The sequence below is a fragment of the Schistocerca nitens genome, chromosome 9 (genome assembly GCF_023898315.1).
Source record: "Schistocerca nitens isolate TAMUIC-IGC-003100 chromosome 9, iqSchNite1.1, whole genome shotgun sequence".
Classification (NCBI taxonomy): domain Eukaryota; kingdom Metazoa; phylum Arthropoda; class Insecta; order Orthoptera; family Acrididae; genus Schistocerca; species Schistocerca nitens.
This window is the reverse complement of record NC_064622.1, coordinates 355769283-355781376: the sequence shown is the minus strand read 5'-3', so window position 1 is coordinate 355781376 and position 12094 is coordinate 355769283.

Here is a 12094-nt window from a genome sequence, read left to right as displayed (position 1 = left end):
GAACATTGTCCTTGGTGGTGCTTGCAACTGCCTTGAATGCATTTCCATGTCAATTTGGAATTTTCTATGAAGGCACAACCTCATCCTTTAACTTTTGTCTGACAGTAACTCCAGAAGCTCATATTTTAAAGTTCTGCTCATAATCTCTGAGAAAGAAATTATCTGAAAAAATCCTTGCATATTTACATTAACAGGATCAGCTCTTTTACAACATGATAATCATTTGCGCTATCTCTCGGAAATCCATAGTTTTAAATGAAACAGTGGATGAAATGTAACAATATTATGAAAAGGAAAGTTGCCACTCATCAAATAGCGTAGTGTGGTTTCAGTTGCCTGTGACTGCAGTCGTATGTGAGTTGCGTTTCCATGTGTGTGTGTGTGTGTGTGTGTGTGTGTGTGTCTGCTGTCTATTGTTGACAAAGGCCTTAACGTCCGAAAGCTTTATTTGTAACAGTTTTTGGTTGTCATATCGCAACTCAGCATCTCCACTGCATGGTGAGTAGCAACTTTCCTTTTCATAATGTAGCTTTATATGAAGCATTTTTGAGTTCAGCAGCGATAGCACAATGATTTCTACTTCTGGTCATAGTACTACCAAATTACCACCAACAAGGACAGCTAACAAGCAGCTGCATTCTATTCATTTCTACACAGAGATTTGGCAATTACTTGCATTAACAGTTCACATATAGTGTTCCCGCTTCCAGTATTCCTAATGATGTCTGGCCATTTTACCAGCAGTCTGTGAAGGAAGCCAATATAACAGGCCCTAGTTGCCATCTACCACAACAGGGATATGGTATTTGACAGTGAGCTACTTGCACAGCGATGTTGACATCTCCTTCAGACTGCATCTAGCATTCTCAGTCAAATCGCTACATCTTTCATGATTGCTGTTGATTTCGTCTACTTCAGTGTACAATGTTTAAATGGTATTAATTTACAATGTGGTATGTAACACGTCTCTCTGGTGTCATATGTTGCTGCTATAACCCTACATGGGCATTAACCCATTCGCTGTGAGCTTAAGTTAGCAGCGCTGGGATTGTGGCTTTGTTGACACTAATAAGCATCACGTACAGCGAATGTAATAAAGGAAAAGTGTGGCCACATATTATGACACGCCAAGAATGCCCATTGAGGGACTTACAAGGGAACATTCCCAAGTGTGAATAAACGATCTTGATTAAACTTGGCAGGTGTGTCACTTTTAATGGGTAAACCACACCCCAAAATGTGGTTTCACATATTAGGTTTAGGAGGAAACACACACACACACACACACACACACACACACACACACACACATGCACACACCTGTCCCCTACATTGAGCTTAGTCGAAAAATATTTTGTATAAATATTGATATGTAATTAACATTATTGAAAACAGTATAATCGATTTTGTGACAATTTGAAATTTTGAAAAATAGCCACCACAGTTAATTAATTTTGAAAAAATGCTTTTATTACAATGTAAATTGGAGAATGTTGTTGAGGACTGGGCCCGTAGCATACATGAAATTTTTAAATGAAGCAATTCTGTTTGTCAATTTTTTAATTATATGTATTTGATTTGGTGACTGCTTTCAGAATACCTGAAAATAACCATCTGTCGAAATTTCAGCCGAAATAAATGGTATATCAAAAGTCTAAATCAGAACGATTTTGTTTATAAATTAAAGAAGCTTTCAAGTCACATACATTCATGTCCAATAAAGCTTATTTCTGAATTACCATTTCTGGAAAATAAACTGTACACAACATGCCTACTTAAAATATATATACTCTCATTTTTATTCTAATTATTTATTTTATTTACATTTGTATTGCGTTTTTAAACGATTATTTTATGTTTCACATTCATGCTTTTTTCAATTTACCATTTCACGTACATGTATTTTGTTAACTGAAAAAAATAAGTAACACATTATTAAGATACAAAATCATTACAGTATTGAAAATCTTTAAAGAAATGCTAAAACATAACGTTTTTAACACCATGCACAACAAATGAACGAAATTTCTTCACAATGGAAAACACAGTATAAAACAAAATTCAGTAGGGTTTCAAACTGTCACACGTGATCCACTGAAGCTTCTGACTTGTATGAGGCATACTGCAGTACATTGGTAAGGGTTATGAAAGAGAACTCATTGTGTACAAGTAACTGCAGCTTCATTATATTGTTTCTTGAGTGGAGATTGACATCATAATCACTCAACAGAACAAGATGTGAAAATCTTCTCATAAAGCTCTTCCAACATCAAAAGTTGTGTATTGTCCCATGGAAATATCTGTGCCATCGAGCCCTTAGGTATCACCCGATGAACAAGTTCCTTGCCCTTTCACATTGACCATGCCAATAATTTCACAATAATACAGATATCTTTTGACCTGATCAGATTGTTGTTTACCAGATTTTGATGCTGTCACAAGGACATTTTGGGCTTCAAAAACAGATTGTCAAATTCTTGGTCCATTCAAATCCATAGTTGCTTTTAAATCTGTGAAAAGGCAGATGGTCAGCGTGAAAAATCCGTTTTGAGTGTCATATGCAAGGACAAGGAGCTTGTTCATTTGGTTATCCCAAAGGGATCGATGTCACAGGTACAGCCATGGGACGTATATGGCTTTCAATGTTGGAGGAACTTTGTGAAGATTTTCAGATCTAGTTCTGCTGAATGATTATGATGACAATCTCCACTTGAGAAATAATAAAATCAAGCTACAATCAGAAGCACATAATCAATTCTCTTTGACAAGGATCGCCAATGTAGTAACCTATGCCCAATAAATTGGGATATTTAGAGGATCACACGTGACAACTTAAAATCCTGCTGAATTTTGTTTTACATTTTGTTCTCTGTCATATATGTGGAGGCCATCGACTATCGTTCATCTTTGATGTTATGACTTTTAACTTTGCTCTCTCAGTGTTTCTGACTGAGCGCCAATACGAGTCATTCAACTGTACTCTGCTTCTACGTTTCATTCATATTTTTGGTAATGAACCAGGAGCTTTTTGTGATTTTCATCCTCTACCATATCATCGTTAAGACTGGAATCACCACACTGATGACATTAACGACACTCACGAACATCGTTTACGACACCTATGACGCGGATTTCCATTTTGTCACAGACTGAAAATGCGACTATCATTTGTTAGGCTTCTACATTCACCAGTTTTACGGCTCGGCGCATCTAAATACAGTGTACTGGGGTGTGATCAGCGTGTATCTTCTTGACCTGACTGTGTACAGCCCTGGGCTTGCCTACATTCTGTCGAACGTTATTCTAGTGTTTGTTTACTTCCATATCAGTAACTTCCCAACTATGAATTCTGCAACGTACACTCTCTTGAACTCTGTGTTATCCCGTCATATTACATTGTCTGACTGCGAATCTCAAATGAGTTGTCTTCCATATTCGCCGCGCGGGATTAGCCGGACTGGACTGTGGGGCTGGTCCCGGCAAAGGTTTGAGTCCTCCCTCGGGCATGGGTATGTGTGTTTGTCCTTAGGATAATTTAGTTTAAGTAGTGTTTAAGCTTAGGGACTGATGTCCCATAAGATTTCACACACATTTGAACATTCGAACATTTCTTCCATATTCCACCATTAAACTTGAGCCCCTACGTGACTCGAATGGACGCTCTAACCTCACCATCCACCCAATTGTGTGGAAGCAGTGCACCAACTTTCTACACAGTAATGCTGATTTCGGCACTTTTCTCGTCATGCACCCTTTCGGCAACATATGTTCGGATCCTGACGTTACTTTGTAATGTGCAACTGCTGCACTACATAATTTGCCACTGCAACTCTGTAGCTTGGGATCTGTGCAGTTATTGCCTTCTACAGATGCTCTCTGGATCCATATTTTCAGACTTCTCCGTTTTCACATTCTACAGCTACAGCCGTATCTTCCGCAATGTTCAACTGTGCCCCCCCCCCCCCCCCCACTTGGGCCTCAGGCAACACATCATTTTGTGTCCATCTTCCACATGTTCACGCATCACTATCTTTGACAACCATGATCATGCCCATCGCAGCAATTACCACATCTTGCGCCTACCACGTCATGTGCTACATGCAGCACTATGACCTTCCCACGACGACGTCGGATAATGCATAATGGGACACCTGCAGCTACTCAATTAAGATTTTGCTGTGGCCAACACTGTACTGCCTTTACCTGTCACTGCAAGTCTATGTTCTACGTCAACACCTAAACAAATGGTTTTATCCAGCAAGTTTCATAAATTCCCTTCATTAATAAAGGACAGTCCATGAACATTGTACATCTTGACAGATAATGCCTTCGACCTTCATATCATTATGGACAGAATCCCATTTCATTTGCCTGGTTAGTCATTTGCATGACCACACAGATCTTATCAGTGACATCGTCCTCTCTGCACCTGGCCATCACAAAAACTCTGGCTGAAACTACTATTTCTGGACGTTTGTCGCATCTCCCTTCTGAGGTCGTGCATGGCATTACATGTGGCAAGAAATTAGGATCTAGAACTTTGCCAACTTTGGCAGCATCTTTGTGCGTAAGTGGATGTCAAATTCTTGCTGGACATTGTGTTGTGGGAATTGTGGCTCATCAAACTCCCATATGAATTGCAAGTACAATTATTGTCAGATGGTTTGGATCCACTCAAAAATAAGTTACACCTTGCAGTTCAAGCATATAGTATCCCGCAGCACAGACACATTCTTGCTAGCCTGAAAGGTCGTTCGTATGATAATGCTTGCACTGCGAGTGACGTCCTCCAATCCACTCCACTTCAGTCAGTTGGCAGAGGCTGCACTACAGCCCGTATGGTTTTGGGGCATGACACACAGCTAGCAGTAAAAATTAATGCAGTATCCACATCAGCTCTCTGACCACTTCCAAGTTCTACTGAAGAAGCAACCGATCAGTAGGACAACTCTCTGTAGAATACAACATGCTTCAAGGCTTAATCCCTACCATACATACCCCTTCTACTGGTGGTAAACTGCATGGTAAACTCTGCATGACGACCAGTTGATGTGCCCTGGCCTGGACACCTCCTACAATGTGCCTCATCAAATAAGAATCAGCAAACACTTCCTTACCTTCTGGTGATCTTGTCATTTGGCAGTTGTCTTTACGTCAAGCCTCTGATTTCTCATCAGTACTGGTGTGGAGGCTAGTATTATACCTATGGCACTGGCCTCGCCTCACACTTTCTCTACCAAACTGACATTGTGTGTGGCAGATAATTGGACAATTCCCACATTGAACTCCTCCACACTGCAGACCTCCAGCTCCATCTAATGTCCGAAATGTATTATCCATTGATGTCGACTGATCAGTGCTTGGCATTGATTTTCTGAGACATTCTGGACTTTTATCCAATGTACAGTGACCTTCACATCTACACCATGCATGTTGTTGTTGTTGTGTTCTTTAGTCCTGAGACTGGCTTGATGCAGCTCTCCATGCTACTCTGTCCTGTGCAAGCTTCTTCATCTCCCAGTACCTACTGCAACCTCCATCATTCTGAATTTGCTTAGTGTATTCATCTCTTGGTCTCCCTCTACGATTTTTACCCTCCACGATGCTCTCCAATACTAAACTGGTGATCCCTTGATGCCTCAGAACATGTCCTACCAACCGATCCATTCTTCTAGTCAAGTTGTGCCACAAACTCCTCTTCTCCCCAATTCTATTCAATACCTCCTCATTAGTAATGTGATCTACCCATCTAATCTTCAGCATTCTTCTGTAGCACCACATTTCGAAAGCTTCTAGTCTCTTCTTGTCCAAACTATTTATCGTCCATGTTTCACTTCAATACATGGCTACACTCCATACAAATACTTTCAGAAACGACTTCCTGACACTAAAATCTATACTCGATGTTAAAAAATTTCTCTTCTTCAGAAACGCTTTCCTTGCCATTGCCAGTCTACATTTTATATCCTCTCTACTTCGACCATCATCAGTTATTTTTCTCCTCAAATAGCAAAACTCATTTACTACTTTAAGTGTCTCATTTCCTAATCTAATTCCCTTCGATCACCCGACTTAATTCGACTACATTCCATTACCCTCGTTTTGCTTTTGTTGATGTTCATCTTATATCCTCCTTTCAAGACCCTGTCCATTCCGTTCAACTGCTCTTCCAAGTCCTTTGCTGTCTCTGACAGAATTACAATGTCATCGGCGAACCTCAAAGTGTTTATTTCTTCTCCATGGACTTTAATACCTACTCCGAATTTTTCTTTTGTTTCCTTTACTGCTTGTTCAATATACAGATTGAATAACATCGGGGAGAGGCTACAATCCTGTCTCACTCCCTTCTCAACTACTGCTTCCCCTTCATGCCCCTCAACTCTTATAGCTGCCACCTGGTTTCTGTACAAATTGTAAATAGCCTTTCGCTTCCTGTATTTTACCCCTGCCACCTTCAGAATTTGAAAGAGAGTATTCCAGTCAACATTGTCAAAAGCTTTCTCTATGCCTACAAATGCTATAAACGTTGGTTTGCCTTTCCTTAATCTATTTTCTAAGGTACGTCGTAGGGTCAGTATAGCCTCACGTGTTCCAACATTTCTACGGAATCCAAACTGATATTCTCCGAGGTCGGTTTCTACCAGTTTTTCATTATCTGTAAAGAATTTGTGTTAGTATTTTGCAGCTGTGACTTATTAAACTGATATTTCGGTAATTTTCACATCTGTCAACACCTGCTTTCTTTGGGATTGGAATTATTATATTCTTCTTGAAGTCTGAGTGTATTTCGCCTGTGTCATACATCTTGCTCACCAGATGGTAGAGTTTTGCCAGGGCTGGCTCTCCCATTCTAATTGAATGTTGTCTACTCCCGGGGCATTGTTTCGACTTAGGTCTTTCAGTGCCCTGTTAAACTCTTCATGCAGTATCATATCTCCCATTTCATCTTCATCTACATTCTCTTCTATTTCCATAATATTGTCCTCATGTACATCACCCTTGTATAGACCCTCTATATACTCCTTCCACCTTTCTGCCTTCCCTTCTTTGCTTAGAACTGGGTTTCCATCTGAGCTCTTGATATTCATACAAGTGGTTCTCTTTTCTCCAAAGGTCTCTTTAATTTTCCTGTAGGCAGTATCTATCTTACCCCTAGTGAGATAAGGCTCTACATCCTTACATTTGTCCTCTAGCCATCCATGCTTAGCCATTTTGCACTCCCTGCCGATCTCATTTTTGAGACTTTGTATTCCTTTTGGCCTGCTTCATTTACTGCATTTTTATATTTTCTCCTTTGATCAATTAAATGCATCTGGAACACTAATTCCAGTCTTGTTTGGGGTTGGCCCTTCCATGCTGCCTATACAAGATCCCCACCTGCACTTCCTATCCAAGTGCTCTACATTATCAGTCCAGCTTACGCTCGAGTACTCCACTGTTAATGCACTTTGAGTGCACAATGGTTCACTCTGTTAACAGATCGATATTGCAGCTACACAGCTGGCACAGGCTCTTCAAATAGTATGTCAGCTCTCTGACACTATTTCCTCACAAGTGGGTGATGTGACTGCTATCATATCTGCTCTATCTTCAAACCTCAGGACTCCAACGTCATTGACATTTGTCTCTACAGTGTATTACCCCAGTGTACTCACTCCTTGCACTCTGATACTGATGCTCCTCAGGCGAGCTGCAACAATACACTTGTGGCAGCATTCTCTATTGGCAAGAGCCACAGAATGAACACAATGGAAGACCCATACATAAATAATGTACACTGCCGTAATCCCCAAAGTATCTGACATACGAAGTCAATTGTCAGCAAACTACTGTAACATCCACGAGATAAATTTTTGGCTACAGTGCGACGAGAGGAAATTATGCCTCTAACAGTTATAAACATTATGTGTTCGACGTATGAAAAAACAATGAAAAATTATAAATATTAATTATTTATATAATATTCTATGATGTAATTAGACATATCGATGTGTATCATACAAAGACAATGATAATTGTAAATTCCTTTTATGATCTGCGTTTGTCTTCCTTTGTTTTTACCTTTTGTTGGATGGCTTTTGTAGGTTCAGCACGCAAGACGCATATCAAACTGAGGTCTGTTAAGAAATTGTATTTATTTGTTAATTATTACTTGAAAATAGAGTTCATTATTATTATAAACATGAGTGAATAATTATTTGTAACTGTAATTCCTCTCTCAGTAAGCATTATCTGTGTAAATTGTATCTTTCCGCTGCAAGGAGCACAGCCATTGATGATAGCGATTTGTATCGCGTTTTTGTCTGTGTTTTCCTTAGAAACAAATCAAATGTTTGCTTGATGAAGTCTAAATAGTGCACAATACGAAAGTAAAGTTTCTGTAAAGTTTAATAAGCAGTTAAAATACTTATTTGGTCTAACAATAGAAAGTCTCTATCAATTGTCTGCCGCCATCTTAACAATTGTCTCAGCAGCAAATTACGCAACTCTGCATACATAAATGCTGAACGTAATACAAATGTGTAAAAATAAATGTGCAACGGTGGTCCCGAAGTCATTTGAATGAAAATGATTCGAATCAGATTGGTTCTTAAAAAACAGTGCTCATAGCACAAACGTTATAACAAACTTCTCTAGTTGATGTATTGAGCCGAAATTAATTACGCACGAGTTGCGAAGAATATTGTTTCAGGTAACATACGTCAGTGTTGTGCGCGGCTGATGTTCGGTGGTTTTAATGATCATTTTGCTGAAGATAACTGCTTCCATCTTAATAGTTGTATAGAATCTGTTGTATGAACTGTGATTTAGTGACACTTACACAACTTACAGACAACACTTTAACACGACGTTAACTTGGAGTTCTTTAGCAACTTGATCAAATCTTTAGCCGGGAGAAAAATTATTTAGCAATTACTCAATGTAATAAAATAAGATTATCATTTCGATTTACAAATTAGTTAAAAACCAAACCACTGAATAACACAGCAAACGCCACACTACTCAACGCAGAATCATTCACCCATTGGACAGCAATTGGTCTTTCTCCACACACATTCTCCACAAGAAAGATGGCTCATTTCATGTACGCAGGTATTAACAGATCCTGAACTCTTAAACTATCATAGTTAACTACCCAATCTCTCCCATCCGAGACTTCACCGAACTGCATAATGGCACACAGATGTTTAGTCTCCTGGACTGCTACAAGTCTTACCACTAAATACCTATTTTCACTGACGACATTTCAAAATCCACACAGATTACCCCCCTTTGGGCTTTATGAGTACTGCTTCATGCCTTATGCGCTCAAAAATGCAGCCTAAACATGGAGAGATTCATCAACTACCTCGTGTTCAAACAGTCATGTGCATATGCTAATCTTAATGACATTTTGATGTTTATGTCTATTATTAAGGAGTATGAACAGTACTTGTCACAGGTCCAGGCCACACTACACTGCAACGATGACGAAATCAATCATGAAAAGTTACAACTGGCCTGTGACAGTGTCACCTTTATGAATTACCCCATTTCATCTGATGGTATCCAGCTGACATTTGACCTGTCAAGTTCATTTGGACCTTACTTTTCCTTTGTATTGCAAATGTTTGCCGGCCGTAGTGGCCGTGCGGTTCTAGGCACTGCAGTCTGGAACCGAGCGACCTGTACGTTCGCAGGTTCGAATCCTGCCTCGGGCATGGATGTGTGTGATGTCCTTAGGTTAGTTAGGTTTAATTAGTTCTAAGTTCTAGGCGACTGATGACCTCAGAAGTTAAGTCGCATAGTGCTCAGAGCCATTTTTTGCAAAGGTTTCGTGGTATCATAGATTTCTACTGCTGCCATTTCCCACTTACCACCTCTATCCAGGTACCACTCACCGATGCCCTCATTCCCAAGGATACCCCACGCCAAGGGTGGCTTCTGAGATAGTGGCGCTGTGCCATGGCACCATTGCCTTTTTTTTCTTTATTGAATTTCAATAGCCTGCTAGAGGGGAGCAGGCTGGCAGCAGCGTAACATACTGGTCTGCAGCCTACAGAAGTTAAAAACATAATGAGGAGATAATAAACAATAAAAATAGGTGATAAAATGGTGACTGGTTAAAACTGTGACATGGAGAAAAGTTGCAAACCGAAAATTAAAAAAAAGGTTTGTTGATTCTGAGTAAAATACATAGTAATTAGACAGGCACAATTAAAAAACATGGCAATAGTCTGGTTTTTGTTCGCAAGAGTTAAAAAACGCACCTAGTGACAGTACAGTATGTGTTTGCAACCTGGAATGGGACACACAACACTAAACACTGACTTAAAATTGCACAATAGGGTAGACATGACGACAGATTGGGGGGGGGGGGGGGACCGATGAGGGGGGAAAATGGGGAGAGAGGAAAAGAAAAAAGGGGGAGCTGAAGGAGGGAGAGAACACAGAAAGAAAAAAAGGGTGGACAGGGCAGATGGGAGAAGGAGTGGGGAAGGCAGTGGAGGGGAAAGAAAGGAGTCAAAGAGACGGTAGGTGGGGAAAAAAGAAATAGGATAGAAGGGGGGAGGAGAGGGAGCCTGAGAAAAGGACAAAGGTAGGAGGGGGGAGATAAGGATCAGAGTTGATGGGAGGCCACTTGCATGAATTTTTTTTTTTTACTTTATTGTTATTTTAAAACCTGTACAAATCAGGTAGGCTGGCAGCGGCACACTACGCCGCTCTTCAGCCATAGCGTTTTACAATAGTATAAAAACGGAGAATGATAATGAAGAAAGTGACAGGCAAAAGAGAGAGGTCACAGAGACACAAAAAACACGGAGTCGTTCACACGTGACGATAACAACACTGAAAACACGTTGGCACGGCGCACAGAACATTGACGAATCCGACGGCACAAGTGAACGTAGTAGTGGGACGGCGGACACCAAAAACACTAAACGACGTCACACACACGAGACACAGAAGGCGATGATCTCCGGCGCGCGAATGTTCACTATGCGTGTGCGAGTCTGGGGACCTGCCAAGAGAGGAGGAGGAGGAAGGAGAGTGGGAGAGCGAGAGGGGAGAGCAGAGATACCATGGGCAAAGGAGAGAGAGGGGGAGGGAGGAAGGGGGAGGGGAAGCCCGGGGGAGAGGGGAGGAGGGAGGGGGGAAAGGAAAGAGAAGGGAAGGGAAAGGAGGGAGGGAGGGTGCCTAAAGGAAAGGACACAGGAGGTGGGGGGGGAGGATCAAAGTTGATAGGAGGGGTAGATGGAGGGGAGGAGGACATCATCAGGGAGGGGGAGCTGGCGGAAGCCACCTTGGGAGAGGGTAAGGAGGGTGGAGAGATGGAGACCAGGTGGGACGTGGGCATACAGGCGCGGCAGCGGGCGGGGGTGGGAGAGGATCGGGGAGACGAGCGGGTGAGGAGGATCGAGTTTACGGGAGGTGTACAGGATCCGTATCCTTTCAAGGAAAAGGAGGAGGTGGGGGAAGGGGATCGTACAGGATCCGCGTAGGGGAGGGGAGACGGATGCGATAGGCGAGGCGGAGAGCATGGCGTTCAAGGATTTGGAGCGATTTATAAAAGGAAGGGGGGGCGGAGATCCAAGCCGGATGGGCATATCAAAGGATAGGGCGGATGAGGGATTGATAAGTGTGGAGGATGGTGGAGGGGTCCAGACCCCACGTGCGGTCGGAGAGGAGCTTGAGGAGACTGAGTCGGGAGCATGCCTTGGCTTGGATTGTCCGGAGGTGGGGAGTCCAGGAGAGGCGACGGTCGAGGGTGACGCCAAGGTACTTAAGGGTGGGAGTGAGGGCGATAGGACCGCCATAGATGATGATGTAGAAATCAAGGAGGCGGAAGGAAGGGGTGGTTTTGCCTACAATGATCGCCTGGGTTTTGGAGGGATGCCACTTGCATGAAAAGGAAGAAAGAAATATATGCGAATTGCACATAAAACATTGTTTCGGAGTATGTATTCCCTGATTTGAAGAGGTACGCTTTGCTGCGCACTACCTCGCAGTAGTTTTCTGAAGCTTGGAGCCAACTGCAGATTGGCACCGTCCACTCTATAAGCTCTGTGTGTAAAGCTCAGCCATCGGTTTCTGCATACTTGTTATGGCGGAG